We start from the raw sequence: 13,342 nt of genomic DNA on the forward strand, positions 1-13,342 counted from the left end.
TTTTATTTGGAGGGGGGGTTGGGCTCTCTTAATGTTACCCAGTCACAAATCAGGAGTATTACTTTACTTATTTGTTGTAAGAAGAATCCACATAAACACACACATAATAACGAAGCGCTCATTCACAAAAAAAAAAAAAAAGCTATGCTATACACACGTTACTCACGGAGTGCTATGAATCGAATTGAACAGTTTCTGTGTTCATATGACTATGGAACGTAGGAGTGCGAAAATTCGTAAAACAAAAGAGGATCATTTGCTTTCAAAATTAATTTAGAGTCATCAAAGAACTGGTTTAGAATTTTTAGAATGTTGGAAGAGGGTTCAAATAATAAACAAGAAACACTTGTTGGTAAAGAGATGGATAACTCTACCAGTTGCTTTAACAATGTGAGGCGCGAAGAAGAATACTTAGGGCATTGGAAGAGCAGGCGATTACTGTCGCCTTCTGGAGTACCACATACACAGTGGGGGAGGTTATTAATATTAAAACGATATTTATATTGAAGAGTGAGTGCATGATTGAACCGTAAACGTATACTAATGTTAATAATATGCCGCCGTGTATATGAACCATTAAGATACCAAGGTTTATGTGGAATGTATGGTTGTAGCTGATAATAAAATTGACCTTTCGTGCGAGCGGAGCGTTGCCACACTTCCTGCCAAGATTGAAAGGTGGTATCTTTAATAAGAGGATAATAATCAGGGAGAGGAGTAGCTACTGTAGAGGCTCAGAGGGTGAGTTACTCGCTTCTCGAGCAGCAAGATCAGCTTTATCATTTCCTGGATTTGCGGAATGTCCTTGGACCCATATTAAAATTAAATAAACACCCGAAATTCCAAAATGATAAAGTAAATATTTGACAATATATAAATACCAATTATACGACTGTGTGTTCGAAATGAGAGCTGTAAAACATTTTGGGCATCAGTATATATGATTACCTTTTTTTTTGTTTGTTTTTTAGGGAATGGTGTTGAACATACAGGAGCGCTTGTCAAATCGCAAACTCCTGAAATGATGGAAACGTTAGCTGGTAAATGGAATCGCTCAGTTTTGTTCGCATTGGAAACGAAGAAGGCTCCACCTACACCCCGATGATTTTTCGATCTATAAGTATAGATATTAACGCCACAGTCGAATGGAGAAATTTTGAGTTTCTTAATCGCTGAAATAGGGAATCTATTGATTGATGTGGTGAAATCAATGTTGAGGTAATTATAATATGGGGAGTAAAATTTAAAATTTAAGCTATCATAGGAGAAGGAATGCACAGGTAGCTGAGGGGAGCGTAGTAATGAATTGCGAAGGAAACTAATCTCAACGTAAGCCTGATATACTGCGGGAGTTCGTCCATATTTTTGGGGTGTTGGCTATTAACTAATATTCGTGTAGAAGTTGTAGCTTTGGTATTAGTGTGGAACGGGATAGGACGAGTTGTTTAAGAATATACTTTTTAGCGAGCTTTTGGCGTCTAATGAAAAAGGGATATTCACTTGTTTCTACGAGTAAAGCATTGGTAGGGGAAGTTTTAAAAGCGCCGATAAAGATTCGTAAGGCTTGATGATGGGTTGCATGAAGTTGAGATAAAGTGGCTTCAGACGCCGTATCTATGAAATTAGCACTCAAATCCATATATGAACGGATAGTTGCCCGATATAGCGATAACGCTATTGAGGGCACCGCTCTCCATTGGCGCCTCGTGACTGTTTTAAGGATTTTAAGATAGCCATCTGCTTTTTGTCGTGCTGCCTTAGTAGGTATAATGGAGAGTTCGGCCGCCACCTCCCCCTCCGGCTCCCAGGGGCCGCTCCGCCTCCTCCTCCCGGGGGGCCTTCCCAGGGGCCCGCTCCTCCTCCTCCCGAGGGGCTTTCCCAGGGGCCTCTTCCTCCTCCCGCGGGGAAATTTGAATTTGTAAACAAAGCCACGTGCTTTTTGACAGCTGTTATCGACAACAACGCATCGCTAACCTCACTGCTGCCATCCTGATGGGCCTAAAGCTCAGTGCTGCCGACTTAACCTCACTAGCGCGAGATTTGAATTGGTAAACAAAGCCACGGGCTTTATGACAGCTGTCATCCGCCATCTTTGATCAAGAGAGCACCGTGTTGCCCTCTTCAGCTACTTACCTTTGAGGCGGATAATTTGAAAAATGCTTTCTGACAGCAGCCATCTTTAATCAACAGAGCACCGTGCTGCACTCTTTAGCTACTTACCTTTGAAATGTGGTGGCGGTAAATTCCACGTGCTCTTGTTTGGAAACAAATCCACATGCTTTCTTGAAAGCTGCCATTCGCCATCTTTAATCAACAGAGCACCATGCTGACCTGTTTAGCTACTCACCTTTAACATGTGGCAGAGGGCAATGTGCTTTATTGACAAACTGCCATCCTTAATCGACAGAGCATCGTGCTGCCCTCTTTAGCTACTTACCTTTGAGGCGGATAATTTGAAAAATGCTTTTTTGACAGCAGCCATCTTTAATCTGCAGAGCACCGTGCTGCTATACTTTTGAAATTTGGTGGTGGTGGTGGTGGTAATTGTTATCCGCAATCTTGCATCGCTAACCTTAGTGCTGCACTCTTTACGGTACTGCCTTTGAAATGAGGTAGCGGTAATGTCAACGTGCTTTTTTGACAAGCAGCTATCTTTAATAACAGAGCATCGTGCTGCCATCTTTATAACACTAAACTTTATTCTTTGTCATGTGGTGGTAGGTAATGTGCTTTTTTTTGACAGCTGTTATCCGCCATCTTTAATCAACAGAGCACCGTGCTGCTATCTTTATCGTAGTAGCGAACAATTTAAAGGTACATGTCAAGGAATAGCTTTGTTCTAAGAAGATCATATTACAAAAGAAGTGATTAAGAATATAATCAAGCACTGTACTCGAAACAACATGTGATCAGAACATTGATTGATGTGTTTAGAACACGATACAACTTATCTGGGGGTACCTTTGTTCAAAGGGAATAAAATAAGACTAGAATTTTGAACAGTTTGTGCAAGATACCAACTCTTATAACTTCCTTTATCTTTACTTACTGTGCCAAGGCATAGCTTTATCGAACATACAACGTGATTTCATGCATAAGGCAGCGCACATATCGCGTACCTGCAGTGATGCATTTTTAGACTTGAACACATACTGCTGTTCAAAACCTATTACAACCAGAATCGCATACTACAGTTCGATGTTGTAGATCACTGCATTGCAAGACTACAATCAAGCACTGTTTGGAAAATAATTTCCTCTCACCATACTTACTAAGCTGCTCTTCCTCCTCCTCTATCAAGGTACATCCCTATCGAACATGCATTGCAAAAGCAAGAGTGTGCAAGTTTAGACTTGACCACATACTACCGTTCAAAAACATATACATACTGTAGTTCAGTGTTGTAGAACACTGCATTACAAGACTAGAATCAAACACTGTTTAGAAAAAAATTATCTTCTCAACATACTTACTGAGTTAGACGATCATACTTACGAATCTACTGAACACCTTCTTTCTTACTCTTGTTCTTCTTCTTCGAGAGGAAGGAGTAGGAGGAGGTAATATCTAATCTAAAATAAAAGAATATGCCAATTCTACATTATTTATTTACATCTTGTATGTACAAGCTTTACCTCGAAGCATTTTACCGTAGTGATGTTTGCGAACTTCTCCCTTCTCGACGCAATTCTTGTATGTACATGCTTTATGTTACAAGTTTAAACTCGAATCATTTGCTGTACTACACTCTCAGCGTACCTCTCCCTTCTTACTATCTTTATACAATATGTACAGTAAATTGTGATGTAAGATAGCTTAACGTATATATTACAAAGTAAACACCTCTAGCAAAATGTGTACACACACACACATGCACACGTACACACACACACATCTGCTTTATGTGAAGTAGTACCTATCGATACTACTATGCCCCTAGGCAAGAGTGTTGATAGAATTTGGCATGACAAACCGTTTGTAATCATCATTATTAAGGACTACCTTAATAATTAAATGAGTGTACAACTGATGCTTCTTGCTTCTAATAACAGCCATTTGCTTATGTAAAATAGGTGTATTACTTTTAGTACAATTTTTATAATTTTTCTAAACTTAGCTGATTCTGACCTACATTCCTTTTAATCCCTTTCAATCTCTTTATTTTCAATTGATTTAAGAGCATTATGCAATATGACTTGGATTTAGTACCTACAAATGAATCGATAATATTTCCAGCACATTCGTCTTTCATTTTACCTAGAACCCTTCTGTTTACTAGCGGTAGATTATATTGATTATTTTCAACATAGTTACTAGTATCAAACCTACCCAAGTCTGGCTTTATATCATTGTAATAGTCATCAGTTTTGACTTGGTAAATAAACGATTCGGTATCTGTGCAGAGCAATTGCTCATTATGAGCGTACTTCTTCGTCATATAATCGTAGTGGAATTCATACAAGAGTGTTTTAGCTAATTCAAGTACTGCAAAGCCGACGTAGGTAGGTTTGTCGTACTTAACCTTAATACGATTCATCTGTATAAAAACTAAATTTTCATGTATGAAACTACAGCTGTGGAAATTCGGTTTACTTATTCAATAGTTAGCACCATACCTTTTCATAATATTTTCCCAGTTTGTGATCAATTTTACATTAACGCGTTTGTCAACATTTTCCATAGTCTTACCAAACACACTGTTATTCATGAGCTTGTAAAAATCTTTCTCAAACTCGTTAACTGCATTTGTTCTTAAATTATTGTTGAGATCGATATATGGCTTTAGACACGGTGACTGATTAAATTCTAGTACTCGATGAATTTTGATTAACTTCAAACCATGCTGCAAACACTGTTTCAAATTTCGATAACGAATGACATACTTAGATTTGTCACACAAATTAGCAATTAGCATTTTTGTTTGTTGATGTGATGTACGGGGACTTCATATTTTCAGGGCAGAACGGTAAGTCATTATGAGAAGTGTGTTACTCTTTAGGATACTGTAAGTCAACCTCAAGGAAATAGCCTTTATTAGCTTCACCGTCTAGGGCGTGCAGCTGTAAATCATCAATTTCGCACTGCGTTAGCCAGCGGAAACCATTTACTGGTAGATGCTGACTCATCGCCCACCCATACTGATTGTTAGCATCGAGATAAACAATATACTGAGATTCCTGACTAAAGTCAAAACTCGGCATGTACTTATTATTTGCCTTAGAATACCGCCCGCTACACTGACTTAGACCAACTCGAATCTGTTAGCAGTTCCAATTCACCTGGGTGTATTTTAACATGGCATCCCAACGTAACCCAGGTGCTGCAAATTACTGACATGGATCAAGGCTGTAGATTTTCTTACAAACACAGCGAAAATTTTCAAAAACATCAGCTAACAAAAGTACATCCATCTTTAAATATAAGTCAGAGTATTCACCTAGCGTTTGAATGTGGAACTGCTTCCAGATACGTTGCGCATGTAAATAGTCATCATCACTAATATCCGCTGAATTCAGCGAGCTGTTAAGTGATTGTTTTGATGGTAAGGCACGTTCTTCGAGGCGTTCTAAGCAGTCAAGATATTCATAACTGTAGACACCCTTACGCCGAAGTAAATTAAACTGCTCTTCTTCAGGAAAAACGCGTCGAATTTCTGTAAATTGTTCTGGCTGCAAATTACCAGAAAGTTTATCGAGGCTACTCGCCATAAAGCGAAACGAGTCAAGAAATCTCATTTTTATAGTATGCTCCTCATCTACTTTTACGAACTTTGTAAATGCGATGTACCGCTCTTTGTTCTGAGGGATTATATCTACTTTTTCATCTGAAGCTCCAAATTGTGAAACGATGAAATGTGAGCCGTTACCAGATAAGTTATGAAAAATTACAGGAATAAATTTTGGAACTCTGTACTTAAGATTACAGCTATTATCAGCAGGACATCTGTACAAGCCAGTCAAATGATCATGATCGAAAACTTTAGGGTCATTTTTAGAAAATTCGCCATTACAAATACTATATTTTGTAGCACGTTCATGTTCTTGTAACTGAATTTCGGGGAGCGGTTTCATAGGAATATTAGTTTTTAGAATACTGCTAAGACGTACTGCATCACTTTCAGGTCTTTCTAAAAATATTTTAGCAGCATCAGGTCCTCGATACAGCTCTAACTTGTTAAGGGTACTATCATAACTGCACTTGATGTAATACGCGAAGCTATACGGGACATGCATGTGTGTAGTATTAGTGAAAGAATTGTCTGGATTAGGCGTGCATGTGCTGCATGGTTTGAGGATGGCTTCAAAGTCTGCGTAAATGGCGAAAGGCACCCACATCTGCTTGTCATAACTCGTAAATTTTAAAACATTATTGCCTGTAGTAGGTATCTCTGTACATACATGATTGCAGTCATCCTTGGAATCGTTTGATAACTGATCTTCAGTTCTAAAATACTGCAAGCATCCATCACATAGCCACATTTTACCATTACGTTTTGACAACTGACTGCCAACAAGTCTACTCAAATTTTTAATGCAACAAAAGTGGCCATTCTCACTGTTTTCGATATAGAGTAAGTTAACATGAGTACTCTTCTTATTACATGTATAATGCAGAGGACCGACTACAGACTTTTTGTCTACACCATATACATTAATGCTAATATTATTTAGTTGTTCAAAGCGCTTAATGTCCTTTAACTGCATAGGAAATTCTATACTATCTAAATTTAGTTGTGTTGAATAGTGGGGATAGGATGATGTTCTATTCGCTACACTCGATTTCGCAGGATTTAAAGCCGACACCACAGCCCATGTAAAACACGCCTCGTCGTCGTTTTCGATGTTTACAACAGCTTCTTTTCGCTGAATCCGTGTCGGCAGCTCGATGTACGAAGATCCTCGCAAGGGATTGTACTTATTGATGTTAACTTCTAGATACAAAATTTCAACTAAAGCCCACCCTGATTCCTTTTTCTGAAATTCCTCGCTCTTAGTTGAAATAATGTTCGAGATATCCCTAACTACATCACTAAAATTAGTCGACTCACTTACTAAAAAATTGTTCGTATTAAATGATTTAATTTCAGTTATTTCGGATTCATCTGTGCTCTTAATTTACAACGCAAAAGTTCGAAATTAACTTTAAATAAATGATGATTAGTCAAAGTTTTGTCAAGAAGCTGTTGCACATCCGGTTGAATGCAATTTTAAAAGTTTTCAGTACTTTGAAACTTCTGACTAGTACGAATTCTGCAACTAAAAATCCTACTTTTAAACGCAGTATTAATTTCCTCGATGTTTGCATTACTAGCACTTCTACAGGCATTACTTTTATGCGCATTACTCCGTAAGTGACCCTGAAAATGTGAAGATGGTACATTAGTGTTACAGTGTTCGCAGTGTATAGTCTGAAGTTCTTGATTTTTTCCGACAAGCTGCCGTTGTTAATTATGATGCGGACTGTACGTGAGCAGTGAATTTCGTACTCGGCGAAACTAGCTGAAGCATCACATTCCAGCAGTGTCTATGTGCTCGCCGGCCTGATGTAGCTTGTGTAGTAGGGATAAAAAGGGGACTCTGGGCCAGCGGCTAATGCGCAAGATGGCCGCCACGCGCAATATACCTCTAGCCACGCGCTACGTGCTCGGCCACCTTCGGAAAATAGGATGTCGTCATCTTATGGAATACTGTCGAAAGAGGCTACTAAAAGTGGTACCTGACTTGAGAGAGCATGGGTTAGCGAACTAGGGGTCTGTAGGGATAAAAAGGGGACTCTGGGCCAGCGGCTAATGCGCAAGATGGCCGCCACGCGCAGTATACCTCTAGCCACGCGCTACGTGCTCGGCCACCTTCGGAAAATAGGATGTCGTCATCTTATGGAATACTGTCGAAAGAGGCTACTAAAAGTGGTACCTGACTTGAGAGAGCATGGGTTAGCGAACTAGGGGTCTTTAGCTGAGTCTAGGCATGATATATGCTAAGGTCTATCTAACCTCCCTTGGCCAACTCTTGTAGGACACTCGTGGTGGTTGGGGGTCAAGCAGAATAAAGCTCCTCCAGGGGCACCCTTGCGTTAGGTAGGAACCGAGTGACACTCCCCCTCCACAAGTGATATTAAAATGGTGTCCGGCTAGTGACACCATGGGGTAAGCGTATCACAACAAGGAAGTAACAAAATCAAAATGCAACCAAAACACATAAATAAAATTAAAATAGTGGAAGAGTGAATATATATAGCACCAGGGACCCATTTCCCAAGGAACAAAGGGCGGGATCAACAAGGGGAACCAGAACAAGCATCTACAAGAAAACTTCTTACACCCTTTTCAAAAAACAATACTATAATTCATTCAAATATTTCTACAAACTTATACAGGGTTTAGTAGAAAATAACTGGGACTCTGGGCCAGCGGCTAATGCGCAAGATGGCCGCCACGCGCAATCTACCTCTAGCCACGCGCTACGTGCTCCGCCACCTTCGGAAAATAGGATGTCGTCATCTTATGGAATACTGTCGAAAGAGGCTACTAAAAGTGGTACCTGACTTGAGAGAGCATGGGTTAGCGAACTAGGGGTCTTTAGCTGAGTCTAGGCATGATATATGCTAAGGTCTATCTAACCTCCCTTGGCCAACTCTTGTAGGACACTCGTGGTGGTTGGGGGTCAAGCAGAATAAAGCTCCTCCAGGGGCACCTTTGCGTTAGGTAGGAACCGAGTGACAGGCCCCCTCCACAAGTGATATTAAAATGGTGTCCGGCTAGTGACACCATGGGGTAAGCGTATCACAACAAGGAAGTAACAAAATCAAAATGCAACCAAAACACATAAATAAAATTAAAATAGTGGAAGAGTGAATATATATAGCACCAGGGACCCATTTCCCAAGGAACAAAGGGCGGGATCAACAAGGGGAACCAGAACAAGCATCTACAAGAAAACTTCTTACACCCTTTTCAAAAAACAATACTATAATTAATTCAAATATTTCTACAAACTTATACATGTTTAGTAGAAAATAACTGGGACTCTGGGCCAGCGGCTAATGCGCAAGATGGCCGCCACGCGCAATCTACCTCTAGCCACGCGCTACGTGCTCGGCCACCTTCGGAAAATAGGATGTCGTCATTTATGGAATACTGTCGAAAGAGGCTACTAAAAGTGGTACCTGACTTGAGAGAGCATGGGTTAGCGAACTAGGGGTTTTTAGCTGAGTCTAGGCATGATATATGCTAAGGTCTATCTAACCTCCCTTGGCCAACTCTTGTAGGACACTCGTGGTGGTTGGGGGTCAAGCAGAATAAAGCTCCTCCAGGGGCACCCTTGCGTTAGGTAGGAACCGAGTGACACTCCCCCTCCACAAGTGATATTAAAATGGTGTCCGGCTAGTGACACCATGGGGTAAGCGTATCACAACAAGGAAGTAACAAAATCAAAATGCAACCAAAACACATAAATAAAATTAAAATAGTGGAAGAGTGAATATATATAGCACCAGGGACCCATTTCCCAAGGAACAAAGGGCGGGATCAACAAGGGGAACCAGAACAAGCATCTACAAGAAAACTTCTTACACCCTTTTCAAAAAACAATACTATAATTAATTCAAATATTTCTACAAACTTATACATGTTTAGTAGAAAATAACTGGGACTCTGGGCCAGCGGCTAATGCGCAAGATGGCCGCCACGCGCAATCTACCTCTAGCCACGCGCTACGTGCTCGGCCACCTTCGGAAAATGGGATGTCGTCATCTTATGGAATACTGTCGAAAGAGGCTACTAAAAGTGGTACCTGACTTGAGAGAGCATGGGTTAGCGAACTAGGGGTCTTTAGCTGAGTCTAGGCATGATATATGCTAAGGTCTATCTAACCTCCCTTGGCCAACTCTTGTAGGACACTCGTGGTGGTTGGGGGTCAAGCAGAATAAAACTCCTCCAGGGGCACCTTTGCATTAGGTAGGAACCGAGTGACACGCCCCCTCCACAAGTGATATTAAAATGGTGTCCGGCTAGTGACACCATGGGGTAAGCGTATCACAACAAGGAAGTAACAAAATCAAAATGCAACCAAAACACATAAATAAAATTAAAATAGTGGAAGAGTGAATATATATAGCACCAGAGACCCATTTCCCAAGGAACAAAGGGCGGGATCAACAAGGGGAACCAGAACAAGCATCTACAAGAAAACTTCTTACACCCTTTTCAAAAAACAATACTATAATTCATTCAAATATTTCTACAAACTTATACATGTTTAGTGGAAAATAACTGGGACTCTGGGCCAGCGGCTAATGCGCAAGATGGCCGCCACCCGCAATCTACCTCTAGCCACGCGCTACGTGCTCGGCCACCTTCGGAAAATAGGATGTCGTCATCTTATGGAATACTGTCGAAAGAGGCTACTAAAAGTGGTACCTGACTTGAGAGAGCATGGGTTAGCGAACTAGGGGTCTTTAGCTGAGTCTAGGCATGATATATGCTAAGGTCTATCTAACCTCCCTTGGCCAACTCTTGTAGGACACTCGTGGTGGTTGGGGGTCAAGCAGAATAAAGCTCCTCCAGGGGCACCTTTGCGTTAGGTAGGAACCGAGTGACACGCCCCCTCCACAAGTGATATTAAAATGGTGTCCGGCTAGTGACACCATGGGGTAAGTGTATCACAACAAGGAAGTAACAAAATCAAAATGCAACCAAAACACATAAATAAAATTAAAATAGTGGAAGAGTGAATATATATAGCACCAGGGACCCATTTCCCAAGGAACAAAGGGCGGGATCAACAAGGGGAACCAGAACAAGCATCTACAAGAAAACTTCTTACACCCTTTTCAAAAAACAATACTATAATTAATTCAAATATTTCTAAAACTTATACATGTTTAGTAGAAAATAACTGGATGAAAAGAATTAATTTTGTTTAGTTTAAAAAAATATTTTAAGTTTAAAGTGAATGAAAATAAATCATAGGGCTACAATTCCTCTTCTTTTAAATAATTTTGGTAAATTTTTGCTTTGTAAATAAGAAAAATATAATTTATAAATACTAAGGTGAGGTTTTTAACAATAAATATATTATCTCAATATGAAAAAATTAGTAAATAAATAATTTAAGCAAATAATACCACATCTACGAAAACATTAAAATATTCTACAATGAAATAATAACCCGAGCGACCTAACTGATAAAGGAGCTCCTTAAATAAACCTAAAATATATCATTTTACCTGATATCTACATTTAAAATAAATTAATTTTCTGAGGACCATTATTAGTGGAAGGTTCACCACACCGAGCGCATAGTAGAAAATGCTAAATGCAAAACACGTCGCCCGAATCAATCACAAAGATATCCCCGACGAAAAATATCAGTCACATAGCATATCTCAGAAATAGAACCAAATAACATAGTAAAATTTAGCATCACCAATATAAAACCACAAACAGAAAGAAACGAAAACTTACTCTAATACAACGTTTTAGTAAACACAGTTTTTCTTGTTCAGGAACTCTAGAGTCTTCTTATTCGAAACCCGGTGCTAGTACATACCTACTCGCAGCTAGCTGCTGCTCCCCCGTTCCTAGCCCTGTTCAACAGCCGGATGCCCTTCCTGACGCAAGATTTTAAGTTGCAAAAATCTGTTTTACACCCGGATGCCCTTCCTGGCGCAAGATTTTAAATCACAAAAATCTATTTTACGGCCGGTTGCCCTTCTTGGTGCAAAGATTTCAAATCGCAAGAATCTGTTTTACAGCCGGATACCCTTCTAGGATTTTAAATCATAGTATCTAGTGTCTTACCTCATGAACCATTGTTTTACAGCTGTATGCCCTTCCTGACGCCGAAGGACCTGAATTCGACCGGTTACCCTTCCTGACGTAACAGGACCAGGATTTATTTTTTGCTAAGTTACTTCCTGCACAAGAGCATGTCAGATGCACGTCGTGCTGAGCAGCATTCGCCTAAGACTGTAGTTGCTGCTGCATGCTTTAACTCGAATCCTAAAACAGATCCGTTGGATAGGCACCGTAAAAGCGCCTAAAAAATTGCCTGCGTAAAGTTGCAAACATGTGGATTTAGCTAGTACATTGTTGATGGTCGCTGTAAAATTACCCACCACCACATGTCAAAGGTATTAAAGATCGCGGATAACAGCTGTCAAAAAAAGCACATTACCTACCACCACATGTCAAAGAATAAAGTTTAGTGTTATAATGATATCAGCACGATGCTCTGTTAACTAAAGATAGCTGCTTGTCAAAAAAGGACGTGGAAATTATCGCTACCACATTTCAAGGGCAGTACCGTAAAGAGTGCAGCACTAAGATTAGCGATGCAAGATGGCGGATAACAATTACCACCACCACCACCAAATTTCAAAAGTATAGCAGCAGGTGCTCTGTAGATTATAGATGGCTGCTGTCAAAAATTTTTTTTTCAAATTATCCGCCTCAAAGGTAAGTAGCTAAAGGGGGCAGCACGATGCTCTGTCGATTAAGGATGGCAGCTTGTCAATAAAGCACATTGCCCTCTACCACATGTTAAAGGTGAGTAGCTGAGGAGGGCAGCATGATGCTCTGTTGATTAAAGATGACGGATGACAGCTGTCAAAAAAGCACGTGGATTTGTTTGCAAACAAGAGCACGTGGAAATTTCCGTCACCACATTTCAAAGGCAAGTAGCTAAAGAGTGCAGCACGGTGCTCTGTTGATTAAAGATGGCTGCTGTCAGAAAGCATTTTTCAAATTATCCGCCTCAAAGGTAAGTAGCTAAAGAGGACAGGACGGTGCTCTCTTGATCAAAGATGGCGGATGACAGCTGTCAAAAAAGGACGTGGCTTCGTTTACTGATTCAAATCTTGCGCTAGTAAGGTTAAGTTGGCACCACTATGGTTTAGGCCCGTCAAGATAGCAGCACTGAGGTTAGCGATGCGTTGTTGTCGATGATAGCTGTCAAAAAGCACGTGGCTTTGTTTACCCATTCAAATCTCGCGCTAGTGAGGTTACGTTGGCCGCACTGAGGTTTAGGCCCGTCAAGATGGCAGCAGTGAGGTTAGCGATGCGTTGTCGTCGGTGATAGCTGTCAAAAAGCACGTGGCTTTGTTTACAAATTCAAATTTCCCGCGGGAGGAGGAAGAGGCTCCTGAGAAGGCCCCTCGGGAGGAGGAGGAGCAGGCTCCTGAGAAAGCCCCCCGGGAGGAGGAAGCGCAGCGGCCCCTGGGAGCCGGAGGGTGAGGTGGCGGCCGAACTCTCCATTATACCTACTTAATTTGTTGTTTCCAATTCAGGCTACGATCTATAAGTATGCCCAAGTAGGTATGTTGAGTAGTGAAAGGAATACTG

This window comes from Anabrus simplex, chromosome X (genome assembly GCF_040414725.1).
Source record: "Anabrus simplex isolate iqAnaSimp1 chromosome X, ASM4041472v1, whole genome shotgun sequence".
Lineage (NCBI taxonomy): Eukaryota > Metazoa > Arthropoda > Insecta > Orthoptera > Tettigoniidae > Anabrus > Anabrus simplex.